The 12,941-nt window shown below is 38.6% G+C and overlaps 1 long non-coding RNA gene across 1 annotated transcript; it reads right to left on the bottom strand.

Annotated features, from left to right (window-relative positions):
- Positions 1–383: 383 nt before the first annotated feature.
- LOC146829325 (uncharacterized) lies at positions 384–2,250 on the bottom strand. Its single transcript, XR_014961955.1, has 3 exons — positions 2,179–2,250; positions 1,914–2,046; positions 384–735 (listed from the first exon to the last, which is right to left on the bottom strand). It is a non-coding gene; the product is annotated as an uncharacterized LOC146829325 (long non-coding RNA).
- Between the last annotated feature and the right edge of the window lie 10,691 nt (positions 2,251–12,941).

The raw sequence follows: 12,941 nt of genomic DNA, 5'->3' as shown, positions 1-12,941 counted from the left end.
GCTCTTTTAAATTAATGCATGCTGTGATCATGCATGCAGAAAGAAGATTTGAAGTGGTAATTGTCAAGATAAAGGAATTGGAACAAGAATTAGAAACACATACTATGACTGACGACATAATGAGAGTGCTTGAACAAATAATCATAATAGAGAAACTCCCTCACGACCTCTATTCATGGAAAACAATTTAATTGTGAAAGGGAAACATAAGGGCCTACACATTAGTGATACCGAACACAAAGAAATATTTTTCAATTTATTTATTTTTTATTTTTTATCATTAGTTCATTTTATGTTTTTCTTTGAAAAAATTCAATATATTTCTTTTTTTCTTATCACAAAAATAAATTTCAAACTTTTAAATTTCACTGATTAAGTGCATTACAGTGAATGTACATTAAATTAATTAATCATTAGCAGTAGTCCCTGGGACAACCTAATATAGATCACGAAGGATCTATCTCATCCCACAGTCACATCTACACACATCCCACATCATTCCACATTCATACATATACATCTCATAAAAACATCGAGAAGAGGTAAAAAAATTTTTTTGTTATCGTTAATTGAACATTGGAGGTACAAGATACACAATAGCCTCCTGTGACTAACAAATCAACTGCAAACGCAGAGTAGTAGTGTCAAGTCAATGGTCGACGCGTTTTGATGGCGTAGGTGCCACCTTCATCAGGACCACAGATGTATTCAGAAACGATAATGCCCAGGGAATACCTGCAATAATATATACATAAAAAGGTTTTTTTTAATTGCCCAAGATTCCCTATGAATTACAGAAATCCTCACAGGTTAGGTGATCACTGAATAAGAAATTTCAGAAAGAGTTTTTACAAACGAAAAAAGAAGGAAAATAGAGAAAAGGGAATATACATCCAAAACATTCTTGTCAAAATGAAATAACTATCACCACGCTACCGTTGCACAATCAACATAACGACCCCATATGCTTAGATTACATGGAGGTAGCAGATTTTTACGGGACACGTCTTTGCGTATGTACAATGCATCTTAAAGCGGAATACAATACCACCACCAATAAAAGCTTAAGACACCACGTGTATCACTAATGTTATCGTCCTCTGTGCTATACCTAGACACCACCGCTATAATGAAAGGCAGGGGGGCAGGAAGCTTACTTGTTTTAAAAGGTATTCTGTACAGAGTATCTCGTCATACGCTCGATGGAAAGGATTCAAAAATCTGTCAGCACAGTGCATACACTCATTAGTTATCTTTTTATCTTTTTGGCGGGGTCACAGTCTCTATGAATGTAAATCAGGCAAAAACCTCCTAAAAAACCAAGGGAACAGAAATGTGATGGTGTTTTTCAGCTTGCACATAGAAAAGTCGAAAGAACCACTGTTAAATTTAATTTAATCTGTTACCACGTAGGTCTAATACCACTTCTAAACAGATTACTGCCGAATTTGTATATTCAGTAGAAACACAGGTGACGTATTAAGCCAGTGAATATATCACAAGTAGTGTTCCTATAGACCCATTCCTACATTTTAAAGATCTTTTCGTCATCTGTTCTTTTTATCTAAACAGATCTATTTATATAAATCACTTTATGCATATAAAACCTACTCTGGCGACTAACTCGATACTCTAACGGTACTTTATATGAAAAACAGTGTTTATTCTAAAGGACTTATTAGTAAAATAGGAGCTAACCTTAATTCGATACCGGAGTCCTGTTCATTATCTGTTATTCATCAAGGTTTGCAGCCGTTATCCTATTGTGTCTAGCAACACCTCAGCACTAAATAGAACAGAGACTGGAGTCATCTTTTGTTTGTTGTAACGAATTTACAAAGACAATTTTTTACAAGGATATGAATACTGCTGCCACCTGGTCATTAGGCAAATTAGGCGCCAAAAAGGCTTACCTTTTATATTTGAAGTTCTTTTCCTCCAAAATTATATAGATGTACCAGAGATAACGATACGGTAATACAACCGTCCTGATCAAATGTATCCAGAGCTGTGTTATTAATCTTTTCAGTCGGGGACGTGTTACATCTAAAGAGAATCGAAACAGGACAGCGTTAACTAGTTAATTTGTTACCAAGTCTATTTAGCTAATCAAATGAAGAAAGGATGTAGCGGCCCAAACACCACTCTGTCTGGAAATTAGTCTATCTAGCGGTTTACCTTATTTTTTAGAGTCCCTCTTCGTCAATGGTTTCTCAACCTCACGGTCTTCCGGGTAGACCAACGATAGCGGTACGGCAGCACGCAGTGACGTCAGGGCCTACAAGCACATATATACGTTGCTGGCCAATCACAGCGGGCCGGCCAACGAGTAGGCAGAGTATAATTCTAACGTCAAATAAGGGAAAGAGGACTGTCTCGCATCGTTTAACAGCACCATTTTGAAACGGGTATTATGTGGTCAATCAAAGGCGTTTTTTTTAAGACCAACTTTATTGTGCCCTACTGGTTGACAGAAGATATATTAATGATTAAGAATTTAGCTGAGATCAAATTTATCTGTTATATACATGCCATTATAGCCGAACCGATATGTGGTATATACTACCACTACAGAAAGATTGTATATTCTGCAATATTGCAAAAAAGATTTTTCAAAAAGAATTTTTTGCAGGTTGATGAGGGCCTGCATAGAGGCCAATTGTATCAGTGTTTGTACACTAGAAACGAAACATTATAATGAAAGAACATTCAGGAAAAAACAGAAAATCAAACAGTGTTGCAAACACTTTGAAGTCAACGTGCAACTCCGTAAAGAAAACTGTCTTGTAGAAGGTCATTGTTGAGATTGACAGTTGTACGGGAGTAGCGAAAACGTTTATTATCACTCCATACACAGTATTACTGGGACAAAAAATGGTAAATAAGAAATAGTCCAAACTGCTTATCATCATCATCATATTGCTAACAAGCTTGTTAAATACAGGTTATATCCATAAACTGTACAGAGCCTATCATAGTTCATGGCACCTCTTCAGTGAAAGTAGTTCAGCAATCACATGGCACGTACGCATCTGATGTATAAACACCCTCACCAAGTCTGAGTCACCAACCATTGTATGTCTAGGTTCAAGCCCTTTCTAACACTGTTGAAAGTAAAAATCCAGAATGTTTCACGTTGTTTTCGAATGGTCTCTATTGGTGTCCCAGCTTTACTCTGGATTTTTTCCAAAATCAGCCATTTAAATTCACTTTCTGAATGGTTTTTATCCATGCAGTGTTGTCAAGGGGTGCTGTAATTTTCTTCGTACGTATAGCAGATTTGTGCTCGCTATATCGGGTACGGAATTCTCGTGCGGTTTCTCCGATGTATGCTAGACCGCAAGGGCATAGTAGCATGTATACAATGTTATGACTTCTGCAATTTGTTAGGTCTCGCAACTTTACACATTTTCCTTCGTATTGTATGGTATCTGTAACCATAGCACTATCACAAGCATGGCAAGAGCCACACTTGTGATTTCCTAGGATCAAAGGCAGACCTGTTATTGTGAGTTGACGTCCTGCGGTTGGTTGGATAGGTCTAGTGTGCACTAGAAGGTCGCGTAGGTTGCGGTTTCTGCGATACGCTACCAGAGGTGGTTCCAGCTGAGTTTCATTTTCATCACTATTTAAGATTTTCCAATTTTTCATAATGACGTTTCTGATCTTATAATTCAATGAAGAGTGGTTGATGACACATACCACTTGATCTTTGGGTGCACGAGCAGTGCCTGTTAATAACGCCTCTCTGTCGTAATATTTAGCCCTTTTATAGGCATGTCTTATCAACCTATGTGGGTAGCCTCTGGCCAGAAGTCGTACCCGAAGGGCATCTCCATGTCTGTGGAATTCACGCATATCTGTGCAATTACGCCTGATGCGCAAAAATTCTCCAAAAGGGATTGCATCTCTTTGGCTCGTTGGATGGAAGCTATGGTAGTGTAATATGGTATTTTTTGCAGTCGGCTTTCTATATAGACTTACTTCAATGATGTTATTGGAGCCTGAGATGAGAATGTCCAAAAATTCCACCTGGTGGGCACTACTTTTGGCTGTAAATTTTAAATTACAGTCACTGGCGTTAAGCCAAAGTATGAATTCACTCAAGGATTCAGTTGTACCCAACCAGATGAAAAAAATGTCATCGATGAAGCGTCTCCAACCGATGACATTATCAGAGAAGGGAGCAGCTTCATTAAAGATGTTCTTAAGTTCCCATTCTCCCATATAGATGTTGGCCACACTTGGAGCACAAGAAGCTCCCATGCTGGTGCCCTTGATTTGTTTGTATGTAGAACCTTCAAACTCGAAAAAATTATTCATGAGCACCACTTCCAAGCATTCTAAGATGAATACATCTGGTCTTTCGCCTGGAGTTTTAAATAGCAAGGCTGCAACAGATTGTAACGCTTGATATTGAGGGATGTTGGTATACATCAGGCGTAATTGCACAGATATGCGTGAATTCCACAGACATGGAGATGCCCTTCGGGTACGACTTCTGGCCAGAGGCTACCCACATAGGTTGATAAGACATGCCTATAAAAGGGCTAAATATTACGACAGAGAGGCGTTATTAACAGGCACTGCTCGTGCACCCAAAGATCAAGTGGTATGTGTCATCAACCACTCTTCATTGAATTATAAGATCAGAAACGTCATTATGAAAAATTGGAAAATCTTAAATAGTGATGAAAATGAAACTCAGCTGGAACCACCTCTGGTAGCGTATCGCAGAAACCGCAACCTACGCGACCTTCTAGTGCACACTAGACCTATCCAACCAACCGCAGGACGTCAACTCACAATAACAGGTCTGCCTTTGATCCTAGGAAATCACAAGTGTGGCTCTTGCCATGCTTGTGATAGTGCTATGGTTACAGATACCATACAATACGAAGGAAAATGTGTAAAGTTGCGAGACCTAACAAATTGCAGAAGTCATAACATTGTATACATGCTACTATGCCCTTGCGGTCTAGCATACATCGGAGAAACCGCACGAGAATTCCGTACCCGATATAGCGAGCACAAATCTGCTATACGTACGAAGAAAATTACAGCACCCCTTGTACAACACTGCATGGATAAAAACCATTCAGAAAGTGAATTTAAATGGCTGATTTTGGAAAAAATCCAGAGTAAAGCTGGGACACCAATAGAGACCATTCGAAAACAACGTGAAACATTCTGGATTTTTACTTTCAACAGTGTTAGAAAGGGCTTGAACCTTGACATACAATGGTTGGTGACTCAGACTTGGTGAGGGTGTTTATACATCAGATGCGTACGTGCCATGTGATTGCTGAACTACTTTCACTGAAGAGGTGCCATGAACTATGATAGGCTCTGTACAGTTTATGGATATAACCTGTATTTAACAAGCTTGTTAGCAATATGATGATGATGATAAGCAGTTTGGACTATTTCTTATTTACCATTTTTTGTCCCAGTAATACTGTGTATGGAGTGATAATAAACGTTTTCGCTACTCCCGTACGACTGTCAATCTCAACAATGACCTTCTACAAGACAGTTTTCTTTACGGAGTTGCACGTTGACTTCAAAGTGTTTGCAACACTGTTTGATTTTCTGTTTTTTCCTGAATGTTCTTTCATTATAATGTTTCGTTTCTAGTGTACAAACACTGATACAATTGGCCTCTATGCAGGCCCTCATCAACCTGCAAAAAATTATTTTTGAAAAATCTTTTTTGCAATATTGCAGAATATACAATCTTTCTGTAGTGGTAGTATATACCACATATCGGTTCGGCTATAATGGCATGTATATAACAGATAAATTTGATCTCAGCTAAATTCTTAATCATTAATATATCTTCTGTCAACCAGTAGGGCACAATAAAGTTGGTCTTAAAAAAAACGCCTTTGATTGACCACATAATACCCGTATCAAAATGGTGCTGTTAAACGATGCGAGACAGTCCTCTTTCCCTTATTTGACGTTAGAATTATACTCCGCCTACTCGTTGGCCGGCCCGCTGTGATTGGCCAGCAACGTATATATTTGCTTGTAGGCCGTGACGTCACTGCGTGCTGCCGTACCGCTATCGTTGGTCTACCCGGAAGACCGTGAGGTTGAGAAACCATTGACGAAGAGGGACTCTAAAAAATAAGGTAAACCGCTAGATAGACTAATTTCCAGACAGAGTGGTGTTTGGGCCGCTACATCCTTTCTTCATTTGATTAGCTAAATAGACTTGGTAACAAATTAACTAGTTAACGCTGTCCTGTTTCGATTCTCTTTAGATGTAACACGTCCCCGACTGAAAAGATTAATAACACAGCTCTGGATACATTTGATCAGGACGGTTGTATTACCGTATCGTTATCTCTGGTACAGCTATATAATTTTGGAGGAAAAGAACTTCAAATATAAAAGGTAAGCCTTTTTGGCGCCTAATTTGCCTAATGACCAGGTGGCAGCAGTATTCATATCCTTGTAAAAAATTGTCTTTGTAAATTCGTTACAACAAACAAAAGATGACTCCAGTCTCTGTTCTATTTAGTGCTGAGGTGTTGCTAGACACAATAGGATAACGGCTGCAAACCTTGATGAATAACAGATAATGAACAGGACTCCGGTATCGAATTAAGGTTAGCTCCTATTTTACTAATAAGTCCTTTAGAATAAACACTGTTTTTCATATAAAGTACCGTTAGAGTATCGAGTTAGTCGCCAGAGTAGGTTTTATATGCATAAAGTGATTTATATAAATAGATCTGTTTAGATAAAAAGAACAGATGACGAAAAGATCTTTAAAATGTAGGAATGGGTCTATAGGAACACTACTTGTGATATATTCACTGGCTTAATACGTCACCTGTGTTTCTACTGAATATACAAATTCGGCAGTAATCTGTTTGGAAGTGGTATTAGACCTACGTGGTAACAGATTAAATTAAATTTAACAGTGGTTCTTTCGACTTTTCTATGTGCAAGCTGAAAAACACCATCACATTTCTGTTCCCTTGGTTTTTTAGGAGGTTTTTGCCTGATTTACATTCATAGAGACTGTGACCCCGCCAAAAAGATAAAAAGATAACTAATGAGTGTATGCACTGTGCTGACAGATTTTTGAATCCTTTCCATCGAGCGTATGACGAGATACTCTGTACAGAATACCTTTTAAAACAAGTAAGCTTCCTGCCCCCCTGCCTTTCATTATAGCGGTGGTGTCTAGGTATAGCACAGAGGACGATAACATTAGTGATACACGTGGTGTCTTAAGCTTTTATTGGTGGTGGTATTGTATTCCGCTTTAAGATGCATTGTACATACGCAAAGACGTGTCCCGTAAAAATCTGCTACCTCCATGTAATCTAAGCATATGGGGTCGTTATGTTGATTGTGCAACGGTAGCGTGGTGATAGTTATTTCATTTTGGCAAGAATGTTTTGGATGTATATTCCCTTTTCTCTATTTTCCTTCTTTTTTCGTTTGTAAAAACTCTTTCTGAAATTTCTTATTCAGTGATCACCTAACCTGTGAGGATTTCTGTAATTCATAGGGAATCTTGGGCAATTAAAAAAAAACTTTTTATGTATATATTATTGCAGGTATTCCCTGGGCATTATCGTTTCTGAATACATCTGTGGTCCTGATGAAGGTGGCACCTACGCCATCGAAACGCGTCGACCATTGACTTGACACTACTACTCTGCGTTTGCAGTTGATTTGTTAGTCACAGGAGGCTATTGTGTATCTTGTACCTCCAATGTTCAATTAACGATAACAAAAAAATTTTTTTACCTCTTCTCGATGTTTTTATGAGATGTATATGTATGAATGTGGAATGATGTGGGATGTGTGTAGATGTGACTGTGGGATGAGATAGATCCTTCGTGATCTATATTAGGTTGTCCCAGGGACTACTGCTAATGATTAATTAATTTAATGTACATTCACTGTAATGCACTTAATCAGTGAAATTTAAAAGTTTGAAATTTATTTTTGTGATAAGAAAAAAAGAAATATATTGAATTTTTTCAAAGAAAAACATAAAATGAACTAATGATAAAAAATAAAAAAGAAATAAATTGAAAAATATTTCTTTGTGTTCGGTATCACTAATGTGTAGGCCCTTATGTTTCCCTTTCACAATTAAATTGTTTTCCATGAATAGAGGTCGTGAGGGAGTTTCTCTATTATGATTGTTTGTTTTCCCCTTTTCCCTGACCTCAAGTAAATTTTAAGGGGGTCCCATATCTGCTGCAGTGCTTGAACAAATGTAATAAAGAATAGAGAAGCGTGAAGCAGGAATAGAAAATAGAAAAACAAGGAAATTTAACCAAGACAAATTGACTATCAGGTTAGACACATATACACTTTTGCACAAAAAGATGATGGCTTGAGAAGTAGAGCCTTGATGGATAAAGCATTGGAGAAAAAGGGTGCCTCAGAGGCCTCAAAAGATAGCTCTGAAGTAAGCTAAGCAGACAAAAAACCAAATTAAAGTAATCTGGATTTTCTGAGGTACTTCGACTGGTCTGCAAGAACATGAGACAGAGAGAAAGAGTGAGGGGAACAACTGCGGGAAGGGTCAGGGGAGAGGAAAATTAAAAGCAGAAGAAGCAGAGGAAGATGGAAAAGCAAACATAGTAAAAGAAAAAGAAAAACTCAAAAAATAGCAAACCTAGAGAATCTTATTTTAAACTTGTCTAAAAAAATCATTAAATGAAGATCAGATGAAAATCTTCAATTAAGAACTTTCCTTCTGTCCTGACTCGATGATGGGTTCAGCCAGTTTAAGAAATGATTTGTACAAATTCTCATGCAAAATGAAATTAGAAAAACATTTGAAACACCCTTCCTCAGAGACTAATTTGCAAACAGCAAAGAAAGTCTCCAACTTATCATTAAAAGAAATTAAATGAATAAAAGAAATGAAATGAAAACTCTGACAACATTGGAAGAAGAATCAGATGGGATAGTTCACCAATTCCATCTGGGGAAATGACGGATGCACAATTCTGTTCAAAGGTGGACAATAACACAGGAGGAGGAGAGAGCAGATTAAGACCAGGATCCACATTCTCTCCACAACTGCCACCTGGGAACAAGATGGACTTGCTCCAAGAGATGGTGGTTCAAAATCGGAACAAATTATCCCAAAAATATATATCACGATGTAAAACAAACATCACTTTTAAGGAAAGAATAGTGATAAAAGATCTTAGGGAACATCCTGTACTCCCTACCTTCCTTTTTTTTTAAATGGCAACCATGATAGTGATGTAACTGACATTGAAGAAGGCGAAGGGCCGAAACGCGCCTATCAGTGATAGGAGGCTTGCGCAGTAAAGTTTTTGAATTACATTAAACCCGTGAGTGCACTAATTTTTTGATTGGAGATTACGGATCATCTGTGTGGCTTCATATATACACACACACACACATACACACACGCACACACATATATATATATCAGCAAAAACAAGGAGTTCACAGTACTCCCAAGGTCCGGTGCACTTGCGGGGAGTGTTGGCTATAAACCACCCACAGTGCAGAAAAGTCATCAATAAAACGACACAGTCATTTAAACAGTTCTGCCATATGGTTGGTAGATCCTTGGCCAATGATGGGCCGGCGATGGGGCGTCACCGTTTTTGTTTTTTATTGCCTGATGCAATGTTTATGGAGCTCCCATCGTAAAAAGTTGATTGGCAGCCGTGATAACTGTGCCTGTACATCCCCTTGCCTGCCGCTGTTTAAGAATGAAAACACTGTGTGTGTCCCACATATAGTGAACCACTCTAGCTTTGTATAAGCCACAACCTAAATAGGTCAACAGAGTCCGTAAGCGGCGGTTCACAGCCCAAATTTAATCCAAAGCACAGCATTCCACCTGGGGCCAGCCGAACTTGTGGCGGGTGCAGACTACCTCTCTTTAGATCTCCCACACTGGGCGGGGAAACATCCATTAAATCATTACACCGCAATACCTTTACAACACAGTCATTACAACGCCACTGCCTTTACATCGCATGCCATTACAACACATGTCACTGCAACGCATTTCACTACAATGCATACTATTGCAACGCATATCATTACAACGAATTATAAGGTAAGTAATGGAGATTTTTTAGTTTTAGGGTGGGTATTGGTTTTTAGGTACATTGGAATAGTAATTTGTACCCCCACACTCTCCAACGCTTACCCTGCTGTTGCACTCACTTGAGTGGGAATAGTAATTTTCACCCCTACACTATCCAACACTTACCCTACTATTGCTCTCACTGGAGTGGGAATAGTAATTTTTACCCCTACATTATTCAACACTTACCCTATTATAGCTCTAAAAGTATTATGCGTTGTAATGGTATGCGTTGTAATAGTATGCGTTGTAATGGAGTGCGTTGCCATGGTTGTTTTAAAAATGCATTTTAAAGGCATGCGTTGTAAAATCATGCGATGTAATGGTAGTAGCGATGTAAAGAGCGAGTTGTAAAAGCATGCGTTGTAATTGTTTGCATTTTAACATCATATATTCACTGGGAGAGGTCTCTCCTTTTCGCTTCAGAGCTGCCATCGTTCGGCGCTATTGTACTACAGCAGAGAAACTGGCTTCCTGGGAGAATAAGCCCCACCCTGCCCTTGTGACAACACGGCCAAGCAATCGCTGCTGCGTTTTATGTTTTTTGCAATCTTTTTAGTCTACCACACAGATATTTTCTCAAGTCTCTCTTAAACATATTTAGACATCGAGGTGCAGAGAAGCACTGTGGCATTTACAATTGTTAAACACCCCTTTTATTTGTTTTATGGACCGCACCTTTCTTAAAGCTGCGGTAAAATCGCGAAAAGCCATGCATGGGTAATTATTTTAGCTTGGTTGCTTTCGCTTTTTAATGTTCAGACACTGTGAACTCCTCTCCCACAGGATCTTTCGCTCTGCTGCCTCTCTTCATGGGGCATATTATCAAGGATGGCGTTAAAATTATCGCCGGTTTAGCGGCAGAAAACTACCGCTAAAGCGGCGATAATGGGCTTGACTATATGCCCTGGAGAATTCCCATAGAAGCCCATGTTCACACCAGAACATGGGCTTCTATGGGAATTCCATAGAGCATATTATCAAGCCCATTATCGCCGCTTTAGCGGCAGTTTTCTGCCGCTAAACCGGCGATAATTTTTAGCGTCGTCCTTGATAATATGCCCCTATGTTCGTAATCTCACTGTTACATAACTATCGTTACATAACTATCTCATTTATAGTTTTACACAAAGTGTCGCTGATTAATGTTTCCTGTTTTTAATGGGGACATCAGGATTGCTGTTATATGTTTAATAGGTGCCTGCGGCATATGCTTCCAATACCACCAGCGCTTTCTTACCTTACTGCTGTTCGGCTTCCCCTGGCCGGTAATGCCGTTTAAATATGGAATGCTGCTCTCACTTTATTTTATTGTAACTGCATCTTATGATGCACATAACTTTCTATCTTATCTATTGTGTTGTTTTATCCTGTGTCGAAGATGCATATTTGCATATTTAACATTATTTGCATTATCTTTTATGGCCATGCATGGCCGAATAAAGAGTTCGTAAAGTAACATAACGACGGTTTTCAAAAAAAGGAATAATAAAACAAATTGAAAACCACACTAATGGGACAACTTGATCACAGTGAATTTAAAGTGAATGCCTTTTTTCTACTTGCTGCTTTTGCTTTAAAGAGCGGGTATATTTTCTATCGGAGAACAACATTGGTGTGCCACATCAGGTGGCGTGAATTCTAAAGCAGGTGGTGAAATGTATTATTGGCGCTGTCGCTCTGTAATCACATGTGTGAATATTTGTTATCGCCTAAAGTGATCTGTTAAATTGAAGTCAATATCTCCACAAGAGCCATTGATAATTTCGCTAGTGAACTCTTGGTGATGGGGACTATTGACAATGAATTATCTCTTGATCATCGAGTCAATAAAGGTTATCGCGCCGTGGAACAGTTCAGTGTTCAGCAACCTGGATTCCTAATTAAAGAAAAGACTGACTTGGCACTTCCATGTGTGCCAGTCACGCGCAGCGCAAAGGAAGGCCAATTTAATTATTCAATAAACGTCTTGACAATGTCAGACTGTGCCCTTCATGAGACCCTTCCGCAGTAGGTAATCTACTCCAGTCCACCAAGCATAGCCATGCACAATTAAATGCAGCTGCAACAGAAATGCCAAATGTAACACATTGTTTATAGTGCATACATCAGCGAACTGGTATGTAGCAGGAAAATAGCATCTCTACATTGCAATGTGTAAGGAGAAAGCACATGCGCTCCCTCACGGGAGTAACTATACATATTTCTTTTTTTAAGTTTAATAAGCTTTATTGAGATAAGGTTCAATATACAACATAGGGCAATAGCATAGCAATTTTTAAGAAAAACCAACATACGTGATCTAAAATATGCCAGAAAAACAAGTAGAAAGCTGTTTACAATTTTAGGATTATAAGGAAAAAAGGAGGAAGGGAAAGAAAGGGGGGGTAAAAATATACTCTGCATCTAAGCATCAGTGGCAATAAATGTACATCAAAACAGAAAGGGATACATTCATATATTTATGTGTATTTTCTAATGTTGAATAGTTAAAAGAGAAAAAAGGCAAAGAAAATAAAAAGAAGAAAAATAATGGAGGTAGGAAGTTATCAGAAAGATTACGGGCTATCTGAGTAAAATAAATCTCATTTAGGTAAACAGTTAGTGGTAACCAAAACATATCTCTATTTAGCTGTGCATTACAACAGAAAGCAAAAGCAGTATCCAACCTATGATAGTGACAAACAGTGTTCTACCAAGATTTGACTGAGAGCTTGTTTGAGCATTTCCAATTGAGGGGCCGATTCCGATCCTGGAAAAACTGGGTACGAACCATCGGTCGGAGCGTTTTCTCCGTCCGACTCGTACCCGGTAAAAACAC

The sequence above is a fragment of the Triturus cristatus genome, chromosome 5_2 (assembly GCF_964204655.1).
Source record: "Triturus cristatus chromosome 5_2, aTriCri1.1, whole genome shotgun sequence".
Lineage (NCBI taxonomy): Eukaryota > Metazoa > Chordata > Amphibia > Caudata > Salamandridae > Triturus > Triturus cristatus.
Note: the sequence above shows the minus strand (reverse complement) of the source record. Positions and strands in the feature narration are given on the sequence as shown.